The sequence below is a fragment of the Leguminivora glycinivorella genome, chromosome 7 (assembly GCF_023078275.1).
Source record: "Leguminivora glycinivorella isolate SPB_JAAS2020 chromosome 7, LegGlyc_1.1, whole genome shotgun sequence".
Classification (NCBI taxonomy): domain Eukaryota; kingdom Metazoa; phylum Arthropoda; class Insecta; order Lepidoptera; family Tortricidae; genus Leguminivora; species Leguminivora glycinivorella.
This window is the reverse complement of record NC_062977.1, coordinates 18,067,048-18,084,037: the sequence shown is the minus strand read 5'-3', so window position 1 is coordinate 18,084,037 and position 16,990 is coordinate 18,067,048. Positions and strand designations below refer to the sequence as shown.

General features: G+C 36.4%; 1 long non-coding RNA gene across 1 annotated transcript; it reads right to left on the bottom strand.

Moving 5' to 3' along the window:
- Window positions 1-1,278: 1,278 nt before the first annotated feature.
- Window positions 1,279-3,363, bottom strand: LOC125228155. Its single transcript, XR_007177257.1, has 3 exons — window positions 2,651-3,363; window positions 2,353-2,541; window positions 1,279-2,194 (listed from the first exon to the last, which is right to left on the bottom strand). It is a non-coding gene; the product is annotated as an uncharacterized LOC125228155 (long non-coding RNA).
- Window positions 3,364-16,990: the final 13,627 nt, after the last annotated feature.

Sequence of the window (16,990 nt, the reverse complement as noted above, 5' to 3'; positions counted from 1 at the left end):
TTAGTGACCGGCGACACCAGAGCGTCGCGTGTCTCGGGGCGCGCAACGGGCGTCCGCGCCACGCCGCCTCAGTGTAATTCAAAAAACGTCTCCTCAGTACATTTTGTATAGGAAGGACGTAAGGCAGCGTTCCCACTTATGCGTCGCGTGTCTCGGGGCGCGCAAAGGGCGTCCGCGCCACGCCACCTGAGTGTAATTCAAAAAGCGTCTCCTCAGTACATTTTGTATAGGAAGGACGTAAGGCGCGCCGCCAAGCGGCGCGGCGCGCGCCCGCCGCCGCCACGCCACCTGGGGCGCGTCTTACGTCTTTCCTATACAAAATGTACTGAGGAGGCGTTTTTTGAATTACACTGAAGCGGCGTGGCGCGGACGCCCGTTGCGCGCCCCGAGACACGCGACGCTCTGGTGTGGCCGGTCACTAAGACGCGCTCCCGGTTGCGTGGCGGCGGCGTGGCGCGCGCCGCGCCGCTTGGCGGCGCGCCTTACGTCCTTCCTATACAAAATGTACTGAGGAGACGCTTTTTGAATTACACTCAGGTGGCGTGGCGCCGACGTCCGTTGCGCGCCCCGAGACACGCGACGCTCTGATGTGGCCGGTGCCTTACGTGTGCACCCTGGCAGGCATTAGTATGGTCGAGCGATGAACGATGTTGATGTTTTATCTTATCATTTATCGGGCGACCATACTTGCCTCCCTGATACGTAGCGGCGTGTGCATCAGTGGGTTCGGGCCAAGCCACGTACATACCACATAATATTGTATTGTCACTACTTTAAAAAAAAACTTGTATCTTCGTCTGTCAATGAAAAGAAAATTGTATTAAGTATGTATGGAATGCATATAGACTTACTGTGTTTTAACTTTGAGAAGCAGGGTGAGATACGAGATTTTTTCAAAGTAGTGACGATATATTATATTGTGGAACTGGTAAAGCTAGGAACATATTATGGGTCTCGACCGCGGACGCGATCTGGATAATGATTATACACTGAATTGTGCAAACTATCGATTGTCGGTCATGCACGTGCAATCGCAGACGTCCGCGCAATATATTCCTAGCTTCATTGTGTGATAGCGTTCCCTTAAGGGCCACTTGTACCACCCGCTTAACTCAAGGTTAGTGGACTGTCAAATTCCATATAAAATGGTGGGTTAACCTCGGATTTTCGGTGGTGCAAGTGACCCTTACTGTCATTTAGGTTCAGGTTCCCAATAGTTGGTACTCTTATAAGATGGTGAAGGGTACCGTTTAGGCCTGGCTAATCAGAACAACAACAGCGTTTCCAATAGGATTTATTAAGACAACACAGAGCTATACACAAGTTTAGACGTTTAGAATCTGAATTTATATTTTCGTTAGTCAGACACACAAACACTGCTTATTCAACAACAACTACGAACAATATATTTAATCTTATAATTAAATCTTAAAACCCTAAAGACTAAAACTAACACAAGCAGGTTATAACTAAATATAAAAAACCCCCTCAGATCCCCTGCCTCCGGCATAGACCCAAGAATGCTTGCGGCGTTTCCCCTTTGCACCGCCAGACTCAACCTCTGAGCAAAGAAGGAACCCGCTATTTGGTCCCCCGAGAAGGCGTTCCGACACCTTTTTAATAAAATTTTTGGACAAGTTTAGAAAAATAGTCTTTATGTATTAATGTGGTCTAGTAACACTAATGCCATAGGTGAGTGGTATATCTTGTACACTGTCTTTGCTTACACTGAACTGCACTTTCACTATTTGACGCGATGGTAGCGGGTGTACCAAAGACAGTATTATAGTTGAGATTTTATTTGTTGAATTTATTTAGTCTTCACATTAACAACTCTTTCTCTAAGGCCCACATGCCCTCTCCTGTTCTTCGATGGCCCATTGTTGGTTTTTATTTGCATATTATTCCCATAATCACAGGACACGGCAAGGAAGTGAAGAAGTGGCAGCATGGGCACACATTGGGCAGACACAATAACATCTCTGACAAAGACCACTGCAGGCTAGCATGCACCGGGCCCAGGATTGAGTGGCGTGAAGAGCACTGGTAAAGAATGGCCTCATTCGTCATGTCCCTCAGCCACAAGGATACAACAAAGAAGAGAATTATTCTTCTAAAATTTACTTCTGCAGCTCATTAATTTCCATTTTCGACTCTGCTACTTTTTCAACCGGCCGCTTACATTTTGGTTTACCTATAACAAAGTAATGTTTTAGAATAGTACTGCATAAAAACAAAAAAAAAATTGTTCACAAATTTTTCTAAGTCCTTTTGCTATACTCTGACCGTGTATAATAATACATTTATTGAGAAACAAATGTCAGTGTTTATCATATAAAAAAATGCCCTCACCATGATTTGAGCCTGAAGCCTTAATTAAGCACAGGGTCACTACACTGCCGAGACATGTCATATTAACAAATAACAACCGCTACATGAAGCAGAATATTTTCTTGTTCTCAATGAGGCCAGCTGCCTTAAGACCATATTGTCACAGTCTTAACATGCTTCCCTCAAATCCTCAATCATTCTGTGAATCCACTGCAAAATAGAAGAGGTAGTTTGATTAACAATATTATATTAATTAAACCTGAAGTTTGGCAATATGCGTACAATTCATACTAGAAGAAAGAATATGTTTCATACGTACATAAGGTATTCTTTGGAGGACAAACAGGTGTTTTTTTTAGCTTAAGAATAGTGAAAAAACCAATTATGTACAATAATATAAATTGTAAATAATGTCAAAGAAAAGATTCTGACATTATTTCAGTGTTGCCAGGTCCAATTTGAATAAAATCAGAAGACACGTGTCCTAAAAATCAGGAGACATAAATAATTCGTCACTACTTTAAAAAAAAACTCATATCTTCGTCTATCAATGAAAAGAAAATTGTAGTAAGTATGTATGGAATGCATATAGACTTACTGCGTTTTAACTTTGAGGAACAGCGTGAGATACGAAATTTTTTAAAAGTAGTGACGAATTGGCTCGAAAGTCATAGATTGATAAAGCCTGAGAGCCTAATAAAGAGAGAAATATAATATGAGAACTATTCTTCATACTAAACTGCAATGTCACCCCATACATCAGAATAAACAGCGCCCTCTTGACAATAATAGTCATATATTTCTGGTCAGGCTTTAGTATTATTATTCGATAACTTTATTTTCACAATTATTTGCAACATTTACATTAATAAAATTATTTAAAGAAAATTATGGCCAAGCAAATACTGTCGTTTAAAAAAGGCGCCTAATTCAAATTTTCTATGGCACAATAAACCTTCGCCCATGTTTCAAATTTGGCGCTTATTTTAGTATTTCGTAGTCAACTAGGAATCCTTATAGTTTCGCCATATTTGTCTGTCTGTCTGTCCATCCGTCCGTCCGTCCTGGACTGGAAACCGCTGAAATTTGCTTTTGCTGAGATGCAAAAATAAAAAGTGGAAAAAATAAATAATAATATAATATAATAAGTTTTATTAGGGTTCGGTTGCAATCTGTCATTTTTACCAGTAAAAGATAGGGTCTAAATAGCCATGAAAAAATAATGCCATGACATGAGGTGGGGTCCGTAGCCGTACCCTTCCATTCGATCTTGAAAGTCATTTTTTTTAGTTTTTCGTAAATAACTCGTAAACGGTGGCCCACAACAAAAAAATATGTTGAACAAAAACTATCTACATAAAATTTCCTACAAGAAAGGTTGTGTACGTTTTTTGGATAGGATCAATATATAAATGGATAATTTAGTAAGAAAGTTTTTTTTAATCGATTACATGCTCCGTTTTTCGTCAATACCTCGTAAACGGTGGCCCACAGCAAAAAAATATGTTAAACAGATAATATCTACATAAAATTTCCTATAAGAAATGTTATATAGGTTTTTACGCTAGGATAATTTTTTTAGTTGGAAAGTATTTTTAAATAGATTACATGGGCCGTTTTTTGTTGATAACTCAAAAACGGTGGCTCACAGCCAAAAATAATGTTACACAGAATTAATCTACATAATATTAAAAAAGTTTATGTAGATTAATTCTGTATAACATTATTCTTGGCAGTGAGGACCCTGGGAAATTTTTGACGCCGCCTTTTTTTTTTTCAAAATGGCCGACTTTACGTAGAGTGCTCAAATTTTGGTCGTTGAATCTCTTAGCGGCCTTGATTCGAATGAAATTAAAAAAAAATTAAAAATGCTACGAGTGTGAGAAAATTGGCCACTTTTATTTTGTATGGCAACTTTTAAACCGTAAGAGATAGCCGGGGGTGCTCGACCAAATGTCATACAGGTCTCGGAGTAGAAAAAAGTTGCATTAAAAAAAAAAAAAAATCAAAATGGCCGACCTTTTTTTTTAATAATTTCAAAATGGTCCTAGTGCGCTGAGATTTGGCACACGGGTGGAAGGTTGCCTCAAAATTTATATTCAAAAAGAAAATCTTGAAAAATTCAAAATGGCGGCCTTTGAGGGCTAATTGAAATTTGTATGGAGGTTTGTCTTTTAATTACCACAGGTCCGTAACGGTACAAAGAAGTGAAAAGTGCTAAAACAAATGTTATACAGTCACCTCAGGTCCACTAAATAGCATTTTTAAAAAATCAAAATGGCCGACTTTTTTTTTTGAAAAATTTCAAAATGGTCCGAGCGCACTGAAACTTGGCAGATGCGTGTACAGTCGCCCAAAGATTAGTATACAAAAACAAAATTTTGAAAAATTCAAAATGGTGGCCTTTGAAGACTGATTGAAATTTGTATGGAGGTTTTTTTTAATCCCCATAGCTCCGTAACGGTAGGAAAAAGGTTAAAAGTACTTAAACTAATGTTGTATGTAGTTAGTTATCTGAGGTCCATCGAATAGCATTTAAAAAATTTCAAAATGGCCGACTTTGAATTGTTATTTTTTTATCTTCGGTCCGAGCGCGCTAAAATTTTTCACGTGGTAAGAACGGGGTCCAAAAATAGGAATGAGAAAAATTTTTTTTGGAAAAATCAAATGCCCTCGGGCCCCGCGCACCTTTAAAAAACTAGTCCATTTATATATTGATCCTATCGAAAAAACGTACATAACCTTTCTTGTAGGAAATTTTATATAGATATTTTCTGTTTAACATATTTTTTTGCTATGGGCCACCGTTTACGAGTTATTTACGAAAAACTAAAAAATTGACTTTCAAGATCGAATGGCAGGGTACGTCATGGCACCCACCCACCCACCTCATGTCATGGCATTATTTTTTCATGGCTATTTAGACCCTCATGTTTTACTGGTAAAAATGACAGATTGCCTCAAGAACCTTTTTTGGATTTTTTTTACCACTTTGCACGGTTCTGGCGCGGTGAAGAACCCGGCCAAATTATCTGGCATGAACACTATACGACTTCTGAGGAACTCTACTTTCACTTTTTAATAATTCCAGGTTGCCTCAAACACCTTTTTTGGGCCCAAAAAATTAAATCTTTAATTCATAGCTCGATAAAGCCCCACTCCCCAGCTGCCAGACTTGCAGACCTGATGTGGGTTATGATTGGAGAAGCATCTGAGCACCTTTCCAGGTTGCCTCAAGGACCTGCTCAAAAATCCTGCCAGCTCTTGGACCAAAACGCAAACTGTGGGATGTTTTATCTCGCAGTTAATTTATTTATTGATTAGCTATACTTTAGTTAGACATTGTTAAACAGACCCTAAATATTTTTAACGTCGTCAAAAGATTTTAACAGTGTATTCCTGACCACTTTTAGAGACTATATTGTCATGTACCTACTTATACTTTTTTGGACATCGCTTAGCTTCAGAGTTACTATCAATTGAAAAAAAATCTAATTGTTAGGCTTCCCACAGACAGTCTTAAAAATTCATAATCTTAAAAAAAACTTGTATGCAATCTGACAGTTCAAACTGACACTGACAAGACACTGACAGATCTGTCAGTGTCAATTGCATACAAATTTTTTTTAAGATTATGAATTTTTAAGACTGTCTGTGGGAAGCCTTACTCAGTAAAAAAGATCTTTTTAAGGGAGTTGATGCCACTATGGAGATTAGTTTCACTGAGGTTTCACTATCCTCATTGATAAATGTCAAAAAGTGAAAAGTAAAATCTTTCAAGAATTATGTTTTTAGAAAAAAAAGTTAAAACTCGTTTCAAGAATTATGTTTTTAGAAAAAAAAAGTTAAAACTCGTTTCAAGAAAAACGAGAAGCGAATTATATTATGCTGGGTCGAAACTTCGAAGCACGATTTTGTACTGAAAAACGTCATAAGTATAGTATATTCAAACTTGCATTATCATTTAATACATTATAATTATTTTATTTGAGATGCTTTTACACTTTTACTCCGTGTTGAAAATAAATCACAATAAATATTAAAAGATAAACATTAAAACATACAAAATAATATTTGTCAGTAATTTCTAAATCCTTCATTGATCATTTCACGTAAATTAATATTTTCTTCTTTGAATACCTACACTTATAAATTATATGCCAGAGACTAATTACTAAGGGGGTTTCTTATTAAATACAACTTATATGTATATACCCGTCCTAGCGAAATCACGATATGCATTTTCGCCACTGACGGTGACGCAACTAAATAATATTATTATGAAAGTTACGGGCTCTGAATATTATAAATATAATTTTCCCTCTGTTTCTGAGAACGGTTTTAGAGTTGGCAACCCCGGACCGCGACGCGCCGCGAGCGACTGAAGGACTTGTATCCATGGTCTGGAAATAAATTAAAAAAACGGCGGACGCCAATGCCGCCATCTTCTATCGTGTCGTGCGTGCTGTGCTGCTGTGTGAACTTGGAAATAAATCCGCTAGCTGAAGCTAGCTGACCGGATCGGAAAAATGGTGAGATTTGCTATTTAATTACCCATTTACAGCCTATGTGGCAGTTAACTATTCGATAGCTTATTGAGTTTATTGTGGGACTAGGTTGGTTTCTGGCGTTCCCACTTAAGCGTTGCGTGTCTCGGGGCGCGCACTGAATCGGCGTGAATCCCCAAGATATCATATTACAGAAAAAAGGCTCGCCACCGGACTACCGACATGGCGCATTACGCGATTTATTTTAAACATTCTAATTCAATATAATTTTTCACTGTGTTCAGGTTCAGGGTTCTTTTTGTTGCCCCATGCCCCATCATCTGCCGCCATCCTGGACAAGTCGGCGATCAATAACAGGACCCGGCCTGCGAGCAATGGCCAATGAAGTCTATCCCAGTGCCACGTCATCAAGTCATCACGCAGTCGTCGGGTGCAAATGACGCGGCGGATCTTTCTCAAGCTTAGAAAGGTAGTTGTGCATTTATACGTCTATTTTGATTCCCTTTTCGACTGTCAAATTCCATATGAAATGGTGGGTTAGCCTCGGGTTAACCCTCCATTTTCGGTGGTGCAAGTGACCCTTAGGTATGTAGTCAGTTGTGATTGCTTGATATTACAACTTGACAATAAAAAGCCGTCGAGAGTACAATATTTGTATCTTATCTACAACATTTATATTTGTATTTTATTGTGTACCAAGTATAAAAACGTCACGTAAATAATCCAAAATGACCCTTTGATAGTCCGAACTCAGCTTAATTAACCTAAGAGATGTGTAGCGTTTGCGTAGCATTTGATATTTGGGTGCATTTAATTGCAAATTATTTGTGTGTGTTCATAAATATTCCTGGGTTTTCTCATTAACTGTTTCTGCACCTCCCTCCCTGTTATTTGCACTTGTTTTATATAGCCCACGTACCGGACATTTCAGATGGTTGTGGCCCAGAGCCCCGCTACTTCGTGCCAGGCCATTCTCCAACTGCAGATCCATGTGTCATCGCGACAGTGCACTCACTCACCTTGTTTGGCCCGATGGAATTTGGTTAGCTTGCACATTTTACCCTTCTCTTCATTTATTTATTTCTGTATTTTTATTCAGTAAATACAAAATGTCGGACAATGACAGTAGTGATAACGAGAGCAAGGAGATTGACAAAGCAAAACTTAAATAAAAATTGCCTTTAAAAATAATCTGCCATATTTTTAAACCCAATTTCTATTTAAGAAGTCTCATTGAAATTTATAATGATCATATGAGTTGACCTTGATGTCAGTCGACACGTTTTCATTTAATTTCCATATCAGCAAATCATTCAAATTCGTTTTGAGAGTTTAAAAAGAAGCTGATTTGACTAGAAGGAAAGTAGCCTATAATAAGGATGTATTGATAAATAATCATCTCAACCTCACATCATTTTTAGGGTGCTGTAGTCAACTAGGAACCCTTATAGTTTCGCCATGTCTGTCTGTCCGTCCGTCCGTCCGCGGATAATCTCAGTAACCGTTAGCACTAGAAAGCTGAAATTTGGTACCAATATGTATATCAATTACGCCGACAAAGTGGTAAAATAAAAAGTGGAAAAAAAGTGTTTTGTTAGGGTACATGTAAAGTGTGTCGCTTAACACATTGGACACCGCGTACCCGACAATCGGGTACTCGTAAACTTTACTCAGATGCCGGCATACCCGATAGTCGAGCAAGAGCTATAAACCTTCACGCGACGCCAACGTACCCGATAGTCGGGCAAGCTTTGCATCTTCGCTACCTCAGGGCTGCCACTGACTGTCTTCTGATTATAATGTACTTATGTGGTCGAAAAGTTGGTACAGTTGATTATTATATTTATTAATTCACTTTGTATTTCTATTTACTTTACCTAATGCGATTACAAAATAATAATTCTTATTTGTTGGTTACGTTAAATCGCATACACGGGTATGTATCAATAGGAGTTAGAATTTTCGTAAATCGTACAACCTAATTTGTGTTTACGAATATTTAAGAGTGATAAAGTAGGTACTCATAGGATTATTTTAGTGAAACAAAATTCGGAGAAAAATAAACCAAAAAATTCAACTAAGAACCTAACAACATTCTAATTTCTAAGCGGCAGTTCTCAGAAAAAGACAATAGGTAAGTCATAAAATAGCAACTGCGTGGAAGCAAAACAAGTAGCTTTGAATAAAATTTTAAATAAATAAATAAATAAATATCTATTTGAAGTTAGCGACTCGGGTTTTTCACACCGGTCACGGTGTAAAATTTGCAATCTGAGCCATTCCGTAATGGTTTGTGATGTGCTTTGGACGTTGTTGTGTTGTGTTAATTTTTATTTTGACGACTATCGGCTTGTTTCTGGACAACTGTGACTTCTGCTTTCTTACTGGACTTTGTGGTTTTGCCTCTGATTGGAATTAATAATTAATTTGGTTGTTTCTACTACGACGATGGCGAATGCTCGTGGTCCTGATGACATTGAGCGAGACTTAATAAATATATTCGGCGAGGATGCAGTAGTTGATGAGCACAACTCTCAGCCACAATTACGCGAAGAGGAGTTAACTTCACTGTTGAATTTAGGAATTTCGTACATTAGCAATTTTGATTTTCGATGTCATGTCTTTCGGAATTTCGTACTTAGAACATTTGATTTTCGACATTGTGCTACGCACTCTTTCATTTTATGCACGTATACGAAAGTTACTTGGCACAGCCCTGAGCGTCCGCCGCTTGCCCGACTATCGGGTTCGCGGCGTCCGGCATTGAGTTGCACGTCGTTGCCCGACTATCGGGTACTGTCGGTTTCTGGGGTATTGTTCGAAATTTAGCCTGGTTGCGAAAGTGTTAACTTCAAAAGTGGGTAAATCCATTCTGCTAAAAGGTTTATTTTATATAAAATGTAATATGATCTGAAAGATAATTAACCTTATAGCAAAATGGATTTACCCACGTTTGAAGTTGAGCGACACAAGTGGGGACTGATTTTTTTTTTCATTCCAACCCCAACGTGTGATATATTGTTGGATAAGTATTTAAAAATCAATATGGGCTTACTAAAATCGTTTTTTGATAATATTAATATTTTCGGAAACAATCGCTCCTACAGGAAAAAAAAGTGTGTCCCCCCTCTAACTTTTGAACCATAATATGTTTAAAAAAAAACCGGCCAAGAGCGTGTCGGGCCACGCTCAGTGTAGGGTTCCGTAGTTTTTCGTATTTTTCTCAAAAACTTCTGAACCTATCAAGTTCAAAACAATTTTCCTAGAAAGACTTTATAAATTTCTACTTTTGTGATTTTTTTCATATTTTTTAAACATATGGTTCAAAAGTTAGAGGGGGGGGGGGGGGATGCACTTTTTTTCCTTTAGGAGCGATTATTTCCGAAAATATTAATATTATCAAAAAACGATTTTAGTAAACCCTTATTCATTTTTAAATACCTATCCAACAATATATCACACGTTGGGGTTGGAATGAAAAAAAATATCAGCCCCCACTTTACATGTAGGGGGGGGGGGGGTGCCCTAATAAAGCATTTTTTTCCATTTTTTATTTTTGCACTTTGTTGGCGTGATTGATATACATATTGGTACCAAATTTCAGCTTTCTAGTGCTTACGGTTACTGAGATTATCCGCACGGAAAAAAAATATTTTAACAATACTACCAGAACGTTTAGTAAAATAGATTTATCGTAACTGATACTACAATCTCGTAATAAAAACAACTGTATTGTTACGTTTACTATATTTTGAATTCAATAGAACTAAGCAAACATTAATATGCACTAAACAGTTCTGTTTGAACTACATATACGAGAACTCTAGTTTTATTTACAACTAATAGAATAAAGGTTACGATAATTTTATTAACAAGAAGCTTCTTGTAATGCCAAAAAAATAAAAATTATCTTTACAATCTTAATCTTAGCGGTTACTATCACAGTATACTTCCTGTAACTTTTTTATACGTTGCCATTACTTTGTAGTTCTCGTAAAGAAATAAAAAGAATATTCTTGTAATGTAAACTCAACGAAGAGTTATATTTAAAAATATTAAGTTTGTATAAATATGTACGCATCGCTGTCAACTCTATTATTTGTATCGTAGCGAATGCCATCGCAGTATAGTTGATATGACTGTTTTATAAGTTGGTATTACTTTGCAGCTCTTGTAAATAATGACAATAATATTCTCGTAATGTATACTGGTGAACAAATAGTTCTGTTGAAAAAGTATTTAGTTAGTATAAATATGTGTTTCGTTTTTGTAACGAAACGCCATGTTTAAGTACCATTGTATATCTTAGTGAATGCTATAGCAGTATAGTTGATTTTACTTTGCGCCTCTTGTAAAAAATAACAATGATATTCTCGTAATATACACCGAAAAATAATTGTTATAACAAAAATATTGTCCGCATAAATAAATGTTTTGCTTGTGTAACGAAACGCAATGTTTTGCGGCGTGGTCGGCGGCCATTTACGTGTCATGAGAGATCATGCGTGGACGCGGATCGCAATAGGTTATACTATTTATCGTTAAACGTACTCACTACGTATTATCCATTCGTTTGGTAGTTTCCATTTTAGGAAATGGATGAAGAGGTGCAAAAACTCTTGCAAGGATGGGAGATGGCAGAGTTGGCAAAAGCAGGTGAGTCACATACCGTACATGTAGAACTTAGTAGATAATTAGAATGGTGAGTAAAAAGGCATTTAATGTTGTATTCATTTTACATTGCATACAAATTCATACGACATTACGTGGGCAAAATCTAAATACTGAACTAATAAGGACTGTCCACGATAAAAAGTGGTCATACATAACATGATAAATCTTTCTTCCTGAATGCACATTTTGAAGCAATATTATATTTTGATAAATCTGTATACATAAAACTATATAATAATTAAAGCTATTCCTTATTTTAATGCTTTAGTGTGTCTGAGGTTTCGCCGAATGTATACCATCAAGCATTTCTTTTTTTGTACAGTGTTTTTTAACAAACTTCACACGCTTCCTGGCACAATTTTATAAATACTTATATTTTTATAAGCTGTTTTACACACATTAGAATGACATCTTAGCAGACAAAAAAATACTTTTTGAAACTCATTTCGACTTTTGGTAGTCAGGAAAATTTTCTACTCCAAGCACTGACAGTTTTTGTATGGAGAGCCAAAAAGTGTCAAAAATTCGAATTCAGCAAAGTTAGAAAATCTCAGTACTTTCTTAATCTGATTACAATCAGAAAAATTATTACTATCGTAAAAGCAGTATGTAATAGGGTATATTTTGGCTATTATAATTAAACATTAAAAAATATTTTTGTCATTAAAACTGTTGTACTTAAAGACTGCAAGAAGACACTGTACAAAAAAATATTGTTATCATGAGATACATACTGCTAAAATTCATAGGCCACCTAAAGTTTATAATTTGTTTGTATTTTTATAATGTAGTTTAATATCTACAAATTATTTGACAAACATGCTGCTTATAAATTCTCATTATTCTCAAGATTTACCATGTTATATATGACCACTTTTTATCGTGGACAGTCTTTATATATATCTGAAGTGGACGTAGAATATTACTTAATGTAAAATTTATTCATAGAAATTTTAATGTCTTTTTCAGATGATTTACAATGGTTGCAAGTTTCCTGTGACCCATGCCATACTGTGGAACAAAAGTGGAAAAATTCTGCAAAATATAAATTTTGGACGAAATGAAGGACGGTTCTATTAACACTGACGAATATATGAACAAAGTCTTGCACTAAGGATCGTTGAAATATATTTTTTAACAAATTATATAATTATTTTATTTACTTTCAGATTCACCAATTTTCACCGCTCATAGCATCCATTCCATATGCTGGGTGACCCAGGTTTCCGGATCCCAGTTTCAACTCTAGGCTTCTGTCTCTTGGAACTGGTCCTAGCAACCTGCATTTTTATCGGTAGGTACCTATGAATTTGTCTGTGCACTGTATAGACAACTAACATTTCTTGTAAATGTAAGAAAAGGTTTGTTGTCTATACAAGGTGGTACAGTAGGATTAAAGGCTGAGCCACGCCAGATACGTGTACGTAGACGTGCGCGTAGCGTACGCGGTGTAAATGACGAATCCTCATTAGAGATTACACCGCTTGTGCGACGTGTTTCCCGTGTGTGTCTAGCGGTGTATCATCTCTTTTGAAGATTCGTACTTTACAGCGCGCACGCCACGCACACGTCTACGTACACGTATCTGGCGTGGCTCGGCCTTTAATCCTACTGAACCACCTTGTATAGACAACAAACCTTTTTTACATTTACAAGAAATGTTAGTTGTCTATACAGTGCACAGACAAATTCATAGGTACCGATAAAAATATAACACGTTAACGCAATTGTATATTTATTAGAGAGTACCATAAATGCAGTTGCTGTAACTAACTTTCTTGTTCTATCAACCATTTAATGAAGTTTACATAAATGAAGATAATGTAATATATATCAGATGACTTGTATTCTTAACGATACCTATTATTGGCCTAACTAAAGTTTTATAACCTTTACAAGAATTTCTTGTGGAGTTTACATTATTTTGTTTATTTAGACACTCCATTTGTTATAAATACTGAATAATCTAGTAATACACACAATTTGACTGTGTGACCCTTACAATATTTTTATTTTATGATACGTAATGTATATATTACCTTTACAAGAATATATTGTCAAGGTCACATTTCATTTATTAAGCTCTGCAAGAAAATATTATTTATTAGTACGGTCCACGTGTTATGATTACTAAATATTCTAGTAATACACGCTATTTTAATGTGTAGCAATTACAAGATAACTAGTTCACTAAGCTCAACGCATTTAAACAGACTAGTTTAGTTATTTATACTATGTGAACAATTGTCCCAGAATTTACTAGATTTTCTCGTTCAGATTACACTATTCAGGTATCATGGACGAGACTTTTTTCTCCGTGCGCGGACAGACGGACGGACGGACAGACAGACATGGCGAAACTATAATGGTTCCTAGTTGACTACGGAACCCTAAAAACCGGCCAAGAGCGTGTCGGGCCACGCTCAGTGTAGGGTTCCGTAGTTTTCCGTATTTTTCTCAAAAACTACTGAACCTATCAAGTTCAAAATTTCATATTTTTTAACCATATGGTTCAAAAGTTAGAGGGGGGGGACGCACTTTTTTTCCTTCAGGAGCGATTATTTCCGAAAATATCAATATTATCAAAAAACGATCTTAGTAAACCCTTACTAATTTTTAAATACCTATCCAACAATATATCACACGTTGGGGTTGGTTTGAAAAAAAAATATCAGCCCCCACTTTACATGTAGGGGGTTACCCTAAAAAAAACATTTTTTTCCATTTTTTATTCTTGCACTTTGTCGGCGTGATTGATATACATATTGGTACTAAATTTCAGCTTTCTAGTGCTAACGGTTACTGAGATTATCCGCGGACGGACGGACAGACAGACATGGCGAAACTACGACTACGGAACCCTAATATAAAAAAAAATACTAAAGTAGAACTTTATAAAGACTTTCTAGGAAAATTTGTTTTGAACTTGATAGGTTCAGTAGTTTTGGAGAAAAATACGGCAAACTACGGCCGGAAAGCGTGGCCCGACACGCTGTTGGCCGGTTTTTTTAGACTTTACTCTTAATAACAAATCTCGTAAGTCGATTAAATTTATTGTAGACCATGTTTCAACAAATTTGAGAGCCTTGAATACGCTTAGGGAGCGCACTGACATGTGGGTCACTCTTATAATATATATAGTTGTCCAAAAACTGGACAGTGTAACTAACTAGCATTAAGTGGGAAGTCTACTTTCCTTTTAGTAAATTCAGCGTGTGCTATTCTGCGGCGCGGCGGCGATGCCTTCATAATGAACTTCAACTAACTATGGTAAAATGATGTACGTAATTACGTATAACGTACAATATGTACGTATGATGTTTATGACTGCACCTATAGGGGGAAACGAAATAATGGGCTTTGATTGTATCGGTACTCATAGATAGAATCTACATTATCTACTTTTTTCTTATGGAAATTGACGTACAAATGCCTTTTATTATGTACGTATTGAAAAAATCATTACAACTTAGTAATTTTATGTACTTTCAGTAGTTCCGCATTCCACCTGAACCTTATGAGCAGGGAGCGTACGTGCCGATTACATCAATTTGACGTCACGCTCCATATAGGGTGATCACAAATTGTATCATTGTTAATTATTAATCATTAGTCATCAATATCATTTTAAGTTATGAATTTATTTGCATGGTAATGAATGCAAGAAGGATGGTGTGCTTTACGTTAGAGAGAAATTCTCTTTTCTACGTATTTATTGTAATGTGTTGTTAACAATACTATTTAATTAAATTTATTTATAAAAACAAATCAAATAATTTTATTCACGTTTCACATTTCAAGTAGGTATTATTTATGCCACATGTAAATGGACTACTGTATTTGAAGTAATTTGTATATGATTAAAATAATTGACGAGTAATGATTAATAATTTACAATAAACTATTTGGGATCACCCAATTTGGAGCGTGATGTCAGATTAATGTCATCGGCATGAAAAGTACGCTCCCTGCTTATGAGCTATTATGTCAGGAGGTGTACAGGTAAGTGAGACGGAGATATGTCCCTTCCACGCTCAAAGCCCATTATTTCGTTGCCCCCTATACTGGCCTCCTAAAGCCGAAAAGCGCTATCTCAAACGGAAATCCACAGATAACTTATAAAGTACTAGCTTTTGCCCGCTGCTTCGCTCGCGTTAGAAAGAGACAGAAAGTAGCCTATGTCACTCTCCATCCCTTCAACTATATCCACTTAAAAAATCAATCACCACGTCAAATCGTCAACTCGTTCACGTCAATTCGTTCGAATTCGTTGCTCCGTTTTGCCGTGAAAGACGGACAAACAAACAGACACACACACTTTCCCATTTATAATATTAGTATGGATCTATAACTGACAGTTCCATTTCCAAAATCATTTGGTTTTGAGATAGCGCCACTCGGCTTAGCGGGGCAGTATAGGTCAGCAATTCCCGTCAACTTTGTACAATGCCACGTCAGCAAATTTTAATTGATCCTATTTTGTTACCAACATTTTGTAATATAATTCGACTTTCGTAAGATATATACAGGATAATTTTTATAATTAAGAAAATATAGATACTAGAGAACCCTAATGACGAAATAAAACTTAATAAAATCTCAATTTATCAACAAAATCTTGGTAACAAAATAGGAATTAATAAAAACAAATTTAACTTTTCCCTTAATTTTTGTATAAACTTTTCGAGAACTGCTGAGGTACAGTCATAAACATAATACGTACATTTAGTTGCATTTCATTAACATTATGGTGCCGCCTCCGCAGAGTAGCACACAAATCAGCTTCTTTTTAAGTTTGCTAATTATGGAAATAGTAGGAATTTGTGTTTAGTGACGTCACGGTCAACTCTTTTAGCATGGTGCATTGGGGTAATTTCGAAGCACAGAAATGCTCGGGTAATTTCGAAAGGGGAATATTGATATGATGATGGAAATAATGGTGATTTTTCTGTGACTTTCGAAATTACCCTAATGCACGCTATCAGACATATTCAATAGAAATTTGATTTAAAAATTACTTTTGCGAATGTGTTTCTTATAATTATCTAATGCTTCACTTGTAATTTTGTATGGTATAAAATATTTTAAGTACAGGAAAATTCCATGTACAAAACCACAATTGCAAAGTATCCTCTTGAAGACTTATCAGTTTCTAAGAAATCGTCAGACGTATTGGAGACTGTGCAGGATGCGAGCTCCAAAAGCGCTCAGGCAAATAATAATAATAATCATACATACATACATACATACAATCACGCCTGTATCCCATGAAGGGGTAGGCAGAGCACATGAAACTACTCAAGTTTCAGTGCCACTCTTGGCAAATAAGGGATCGATAGAAAACGAAAGTGTGACATAAATAGTGTGTAATAAACGATAGTGTGTAATAATAATCAATAAAGTTAAATCATACAAAATATCATAAATCCTTCATCTCATCAGCGGCAAACTCATGTTTCACGTGTACAATCAGAATT